The 8,894-nt window shown below is 23.0% G+C and overlaps 1 long non-coding RNA gene across 1 annotated transcript in view; it reads left to right on the top strand.

The window, feature by feature from the left end:
- Positions 1 to 2,773: 2,773 nt before the first annotated feature.
- Positions 2,774 to 8,894, top strand: part of LOC129608004 (uncharacterized) — a 43,134-nt gene continuing 37,013 nt past the window's right edge. Inside the window, exon 1 of the long non-coding RNA XR_008696863.1 lies at positions 2,774 to 3,181. This is a non-coding gene — a long non-coding RNA (uncharacterized LOC129608004). The remainder of the gene's footprint in view (positions 3,182 to 8,894) is intronic.

The following is an 8,894-nucleotide window of genomic DNA, read 5'->3' as shown; positions in this document are numbered from 1 at the left end:
AAATAAGTAAGTAATTTAAATTTAAAATTCTATTTATAAATCTAAATTTTTTTTTTTTGTTTAAGGTTAACAAAAAAGAATAATAGAATAAAATCCAAAATTATGGTTTTAAGGACTAAAAATAAATTATGGATTCATTACAACTATGGATATTTTTTTTTAAATTATACGTATTGTAAGCTGCCTGTTTAGATTTAAGTTCATGATTTAGATTATTGGCGAAGTTATCGTCGCATATACAACAAAAATTGGATCAACGTTTAATAATGTAGATAATGTTAGAGTTTAAGATGCTTACTATGTATTGGAGCATGATTGGAACATTGTAGAATTTAAGTTTCGCTAATTTTTTTTAAGTTATCAATATTTTTTATTAAATAATCTGATTTCGATTGATACTTTTGAATTTTTCGTGCAGGAATTGCAAGCAATTTACCTGTTTAGTGTTAAATTTTCCATGTTAATTTCAACATTATAGATCTTTGTTCAATTTCACTACATTATGTATACAATAATAAAATTAATATTATTCTTGTTAAATAGGAAAAATTAAAAAGGCATCCGAAAAAAAATTTCCGGAAGAAAATTTTATGTTGTATACCGAAAAATTTATTTTATGAAGAAAAAAATATAACCCCTTCCTTTTTAATTTAAGAAATTAAATAAAGAAAATTGTATAACTAAATGAATGTTTAAGAGTACCCATATGTTATATTTAATAATATCACGTGCGTTCTACATACAATTGCGTACATATTGCAAGTACCATCAATGGAAAATTAAATTAATTAATATGAATTTTTGATCATTGTGTGTGCATACTTTTTTGAAATTATTTTTTTTATCTTGTATAATAATCAAGCCATCACCAATCATAAAAAATCATTTTCCAAAAAAAATAAAATAAAGGGACGGGAAATGAATAATAAGAATTAAGAACATAAAAATTTCAAACAGACGACCAAAGGGAAAAAAAAAAAAATTTTCCCCCGATCACTTTTATGGTCCCAATATGCGGGCATATGTTTTTCTCGTAAAAAAAAATTAATTTTTTTTTTTTTTTTAATTTTAATTTTATTTTTAAGCTTTATACTTATTGCTTCCTCTTTTACATATTTTTTTTTATTTTTCATATTTTATTTAATTGTCAGATTCAATCAATTTTCCTAAAAACATTATTATTATTATTATGCTCAATTGTGCATTCATTATCATTTCTTATTATTTTAACATAATAGTATTATTGCTTGTATATTATGTATAATCTTGTATTTCTTCGTAAATTTGAAATTAATTATTAAAATTGAGTAATCTAATAAAATTGAGAAATAATAATGTTGTTGTGTTGGAATAATAATTTTTCTTCTCTTCCCATGACAACCTCATTTGTCATCGTTTTTGTTGGAATATTAAGTCACACATTTTTACCATCCTATACCAATTGGAAATTAAATTTAAATAATAAATAAAGTATGTACATAATATGGTCCTTAATTAAAAGCAATGGGATTATATTAAAGAATGAAATAGGAAAATTTTCCCATATTGTTATAATTACAAATTATGGTCAATGTAAATTATTCATAAAATAATTTTTGATATTTATTATAGAACATGCATACATTTTGTTTGTCTCAAATACGAGTATTTTAAAGTGTTAAGCAGATTTCTCTTATAATTTCGTATAATTAGTTTTCTACAATATTCACGTAAAATTGCTGCATGTTGGTCCTTTAAAATACCTATACAATATTTTGCATTGGTACAGCACAAATTTTATTTTTATAAAATTAATTTGACTCTATCATAATTTATTTCTCAAGAAACATAAAAAATACTCCTTATATACCTATTTTTTGGTATTCTTATTTTCTATATAATAAGTAAATAAGATCTTGCTTGCCATATTACCATAATATCAGATAATACATACCCACATATATACATACAATAAAAAATATATATATTTACAAAATAAACACACTATTGTTATTTTTATGTACCTATAGTCTTTGAATTAAAATACCATGTTAAATAAAATTTCTGTAAAAAATAAAACAATACAAAAATAACATGTGGTGACTCTTTGAAAAATCATATGTTTTCGAAAAAAAAAAAAATATGTATACCATAAATATTTAAAATTTAAAAAAAAAATAAAATATCACAGAACAATAAAAAAAGAAAAAATCTTAAAAAAAAAAAAAAAATTTAAAAGTGAAGAAAAAACAAACATTTATCCCTCTTTCGTTGAATCTGTAAAGTAAAAATCAGATTCTATTCATGTAGTACAGTGTAAAATTGTTAGCATCCCCTATTTATTAAAATAGAGTTTGTGTACAAGATAACAAAAAGGGGAAATGTTTCGTTTCAAAATTCATTTCGTTTCGTTTTTCTTCGAAACATTTTTTTTGTTTCATTTCTTCTTTTAACAATTTTGTATTTGTTATTATTTTCTTCTGTGTATTTTCGAAAATAACTGTATATTGTATATGAATTAAATTAAAAACGGTATAATATTTTAGATTCACATCCAAATACAATTATTATTATACTTATTATACGCACATACTCACAATGTGTATGTGTTCTTTTTAAATTCCTATATACTTCTTGGTTGTTTCATTTTCAATGTTCATAATTGAAAAAAAAAAATGCAAAAACAAAATGTTTCAAATAATTCCATTTTGTTTCATATAATCCTTGGTGCTGCTGGGTGCATGCGATAATAATATTATGTAGAGATTTAGTTCAAAAAATGACGATGTCGCGATATTACGTGCCACCGTTAATATTACCGTTTAATTTCTAATTGTTTCAATAATAAAAAATACATAATTATTATAATATTTATTATAGTGTAGTGTGTTTGTGCTCTAAATTATCATTATTATTTTATTTTTTTAAGTTAATTATTGTAAAGTAAATATATAATATATGAGAGTAAATTAAATAAATTAATTAAAATGAAGTTAAAGAATTAATTATTTAAAAATTTATTATTGCAAAAAAAAGAAAAATGTATTATAAAGTGAAGTTTAATAACAAAATTGAATTTACAAAATATTTGATTTACTCGAAAGTGAAATATTGAGAAAAAAATAAGAAGAGATAAAAAAAGTAAGAAAATTGTGTTAAAAAAAAAAATTAAAATAAAAATAAACAAAATGAAATAATAAAGGTGCCGTTATGTTTACAACAGTAAAACCAAAAAAAAAATAATTTCGTACTCATTTGTAAAAAATTTTGTTTTTGAAATATTTTAAAATTAGGGCTTTTATTTTATATTTTGAGACCTACATATTTCTTTATCACATTGTTTCATTAATTCTAGGGCATTTTAAAGGCAGTTGAACTAAAAAATTAAAATATAAAACCTAATTTTTTTTTGTGTTATAAGCACATTTTGCACTTTTAATGCAAATTCACTTAGATTTTTTGTTTTTCTAATTTTTATAATTGTATGTTTTGATGTTGTCGTCGAGATTTTTTCATACAGTTTTCGTTTCATGAGTTTTTTTTTTGGTTTTTTTCTTGGCATCCGTTTCAGGTCATTATGAAAAAAATAATTTTATTTATAAAACGGCGCAATTTTAACGGGATTTTAAAAATTTGTAAAATGTGTATTATGTAGGTAAAATATAGAAATAATTGCATATGTTGTATACATTTTTAATATGCACATATTGTAATAATAGATGACATTTTATTTATTCTGTCGGTTTTACAATTAATTACTATATTATATTTACGTTATACGTTATACATTACGTGTGTGTATAACATTATTTTTTTGTTATTTTTCTTTTAAAAAACTATTTTTATATATTTCTTTTTTTGTTTTTGATGCAATAATTATTATAATGACATTTCTAGTTCATAATCAACATTATTATCATTATTGTATATCATCATCATTATTATATTAAAATGATTAAAAATAATTTATTAAACAAAAATAAAAATTAAATTTAATCTACTATAGCTAATAATAATAATAATAATATGTGTAATGAAATAATATAAAATAATAAAAAATTACTTGAAATAATATAGAAATAAGTACATGGTGTATATAATAAAAATGTATACATAATTAATATTATACAAATAAATATAATGAATAAATAAATAAATAAAATGGAAAATATATATGTACATGTAAAAATAAATTTAGATAATACTGTTTATCAATTTAATTAAATTAAATTATTATTATAGAATATAATTATAATATATTAATATAAGTAATATTGTATTTGTATATAAATTGTGATTATAAATATTTAAAAAAAAATATATATATAAAAATGTATATTATATGATATGTACATAATAAGTGTTTGTAAATAACAAATAAAATAAATAAAATATATAGCTATATTCAATTGATTTTCATAAATAATATAATTAAGTTATTAATAATACAATAAAAATGATCTGTTATACTTATATACAAAATAAATAAATAAATAAAAGAAAATAAATATTTAAATTAATTTCAGCTGAAAACAAATAATAATAAAGCTAATGAATATAGATAAAAGAAGAAAAATTTATGTATAAATAATAAATGAAAATTAAATAATAATTTACAATTACATTATTAATATTATATGGAATTATGCAGTGTAAAAACATACTCGCTAATATATTGTATGCTATACACTGTTGGCGATGTTTTCATTTGTGTACATTATGTGACATAAAAAATAAAAATAAATAAATTATTAAAATTATTACAAAAATAAAATTTAACAAAAAAATATATTTTTTAATAATTCACGATAAGTCAAATGAAAAAATGGGATTATTGAAATTAATAAAAAAATTTACTATATAAAGTTTTTTTTTTTAATTTAATTAAATGTAGTTCTAAATTTATTAATAATTTAATAAATTTTATTTACAAAAATAAATCCGACCAAATATTTTTTTATGCTATTTTTAACAATATGAATGTATAATTGATTAAAATTGATTTTAAATATTCATTTTACGAAGGTTAAAATAAATTTACTGAAAAATTTTAATAATTTAAAATCATATTTAATTTATATTGAAAATATCTTATTATAAGTACTTATAAAAATTTTATATTCCTTACTCCACTAAGGAGTGTTAGGGCCTTCATTTTGATTTATAGTCATGCTTCAGTTTTATAAGCCTTTGAGTTAATTAAACGGGTGGCGACTAGCCTGCCGCTTTTCTTCACATAAAAAAAATATTGAAGATTATTGATATTATTGTTTATGTTTGTTGGTGCTTCAATATCGAATATTGTGGATATATGGGTAATCACTTTTATATTAACTTTGTTTTTTCGTATTTAATAATATGAAATATAATTTTCATATGCGCTCGGACCGGGGTATGAAACAGAAACGTTTCGGTTTAAGGATCGATGCCGTCTAATAGTCTTTATATTATATCAAATAATTATTATAATTGAGCGATTGACTAATTTATAGAGTATGCAATATATGGAGAGTCTCAGTCTAAATAAAACGAGATTAATGTCGCTCTTACAAAATGAATATTGATAAGTCTAATATTAGTCTAAGCTTTCTAATGGGCAACTCATTGTAAGTCTGATATACTTTCTATGGGCAACTTGAGAGTATATCTAAATATTGTTAGCAAAAGACCATTTGAGCATTAATTTTAGTTCATACAAAAATTTTAGCGATATTAAAATATTTTTCTCGCTAATGTTGTTCATCTTTCGGTGTTGTAACTGCCTTATATATCTCAACTTAATTATTTTATGGTCTCTGAGCAAATTGTAGGGTAAATTATGTACTAGAAAATAGACCCTCACAAGAAGTTTATTTTTACTTTTGGTCGTACTTTAAGAAGCATTCTATTTTAAAAAATTTATAAATTTATTTGATTTTCAATTTTAACTGAAATCTAGCCTAGAAATTGAATCCAAAATTAAGTAATAATTTTATTTATTTAAACAATTTATTTCCGATTTAAAAAAAAAAATACTTTAATTTAAAAAATTTAATTGCTTCATTATGTTTAAAATTATCATTAATTTCGATATTATTTAACATTCATAAGTTTTTTGTAATTTAATTTCAAAATTCGATTAAAAATTAATATGTATATCTAGTTATGTTTGAAAATATTGTTAAAAAATTTCTTTATAAAATATGTTATTATTAACATATATATACATGATATACATTTATGTATACATATATAATTTATATATAATACACTTTCACCTATTGTTTGTAATACAAAAATCAATTGACCTCTTAAAATAAATTAATTGAAATTGTTAATTTAATTATTTAAAAAAATAATTATGTTAATAGCAATAACACAATAAATATGTAAATTAATTTATGTGTATGTTTTATATATATAAATAAAGAATAATTTTTTCAGATATCCAGTAATGAGTGTTATATAATAAGCATTTAAAAAAAAAATTAATTAAGCATCATTAACAGAGAAAAAGCATAAATTTAATTGTTATGTTACAAAAATTTTTTTTTGAGTATCTACTCCCTGAAATATATAGCGAAAATCAACCTAAACTTAAATTATACTTAATTCCAAAAATTACTATATAAGTTGAACTATACCAAATAATTCGAACTCAAGAGTGAATCAATCATTTCCACGCAATACAAGGCGGTTGAATTGATGGAGAACAATTTAAAATTAGCTAAAAAGAGAAAACGTTAGTATCTGTATCAATACATCGAAAGATAGCTAGAACATTTAAAAAAATTACGGTACATATGACCAATGTGATTCTTATTATTGAATAATCCGCGTATTTAATTTTTGTAATTTTTTTGATCATTCCTGACTGCAAGTCGTCAGCAACTTGGACTCTATTGTACTCCAGATCCAAATTATTAACTGATGGTTAGTTTATTAAAAATAAATCATAATGACTTTGGCTTCACGTAATCCTGGCTAATTCAATTAGTGTATAGTAGTAGTAGTAGTAAGAGGGGGCGCTCCACCCGTACACCCGCGCAAAGCCCATGCACTAGGCCAACAGAAAAAGGCCCATCGGCAACCCCCAGAAAACACCCAACAACCCCCATGCAGTTCGACACACAAGACCCCCCCTATCCAAACCAGCCAACCTCCCTAGCGAAGCCCAAAAGCCGCGCAAGAGACATCTCGGAAAGGTCCCCCAGGTTATCATAAAAATAAGCCCCCAAGACACGCCTTCTCTTCCACATCAGAAACGGACAGGCACAGAGGACATGCTCTACATCCTCCACCTCCGCCACATCCCGACACCCACGACATACATCCGTCATAGCAATCTCAAGCCTCCTGCCCATTTTCCCCAGAAAGCAATGCCCCGTCAGAACTCCAACCAGTGTGCTGAGATCAGCTCTATTATATCTCAAATGCAATTAGTGTATAGTTGCGATTGTAATCAAAATTGATCATATTAAACATGATGATTTGAATGACGGTCGAATTTTCATGTTCAGTATCATTCCAATTACAAAACAAAAAATTCAATTATTGTTGTATGACAGCGTCATAATCTGTATATTGCCAATATTATAAGCTCCAAATTCGTATTTGACATAAATATTCTGTTGCTAACAGTAAGGTGAACAAATTTGTGTATACAACATATCAAAATTAATTCCTGCTTTAAGTTCTTTTGTAGCATTTGAAATTATGTAGAAACAACTACAATAGCTCTAGAAAAAAAAACATAAAAGTTCTTGTATTTAATTCGTAATTTTTAAATAAATTTTATTTTTTAATTTATTATGCGTTTATTTACATACCTTCCCACATTACACTCGCACGTATTTCTTTGAATTATTTTTACATAAATTTTCAAAATGAGTCTACTTATTTAATGGAAGTATGCCTGTATGAAAGTTCTTAAATTAAAAATTTATTTGAAAGTACATATACAATTTATTTTGTATTACAACAACTGGTTGAAGTATAATTTATGTGTCAATTAATTATTTTTTTTTATTAAATTTTTTTTTGACTAAAAAAATTTTTTTTCCACTTTTAACCGAGTACTTATCGCTCTAAATATTTTAAAATTGCATATTTAATTTTCTCTCTTTATATATTTTTTTTTTTTGATAAATTTCATTAAAAATATCATTTAAATTAAAATAAATAATAAGTATGAATGTGTGTATGTATGTGCACAATTTAAAAAAATATTACAAATTTTTTATATGTATTTTTATGATTTTATACCCTTGACACCAAATCTATTTTTAAGGCAAAAAGAGAGAGAAGAAAAAAGGAAAAGTGTATACTCGTACTAGAAAAATATGAAATGAACAAATTTTAAATTTAAAGTAATTTTGAAAATGGTGTGGAAATTACATTGCATTTTTACATTCGGGTGAATTATAATTAAATTATACTTACCGGTATAAATTATATTTTCGCATGGTATTGTATATTTGTTATTCAATTTATAAAGATAACGTATTTGAGGTTTGAGTCTTAGATCTACATCTATCCTTGTTCTGCTCCTGAGTTTAATTAGTTATTTAGGTCTGTCAATTCGTCTGTGTTGCAGTTCCTCATCATTTGATTAAGCTAATGAAATTGTAACAACCTGTTTATAATAAAGATTTCTAGAATTCTACTTTTAGTATTACGATCAAGGTAGTATTTTAAGTAGTTCACATGACAATTTCGAGACACAGATGGTGAACCTCGATAAGTGAACTATGTATATGTTATGAGCAAGACCGGTATACAAATTAAAAATCTATACACAGCTATGTAGAATGCTATCTACACCTATGAAATAATTTTTTTATCTAAAGGTCAGAGAACTGAGATGGCTAACTATTTGATATTACCCATACTTCTTTTTACAACCAAGTACGTTCGTTATATGACAACATTTATAC

The sequence above is a fragment of the Condylostylus longicornis genome, unplaced genomic scaffold (assembly GCF_029603195.1).
Source record: "Condylostylus longicornis isolate FDR11 unplaced genomic scaffold, ASM2960319v2 ptg000030l, whole genome shotgun sequence".
NCBI lineage: Eukaryota > Metazoa > Arthropoda > Insecta > Diptera > Dolichopodidae > Condylostylus > Condylostylus longicornis.
The sequence above is the reverse complement of the archived record's forward strand: the minus strand, read 5'-3'. Positions and strand labels throughout refer to the sequence as shown.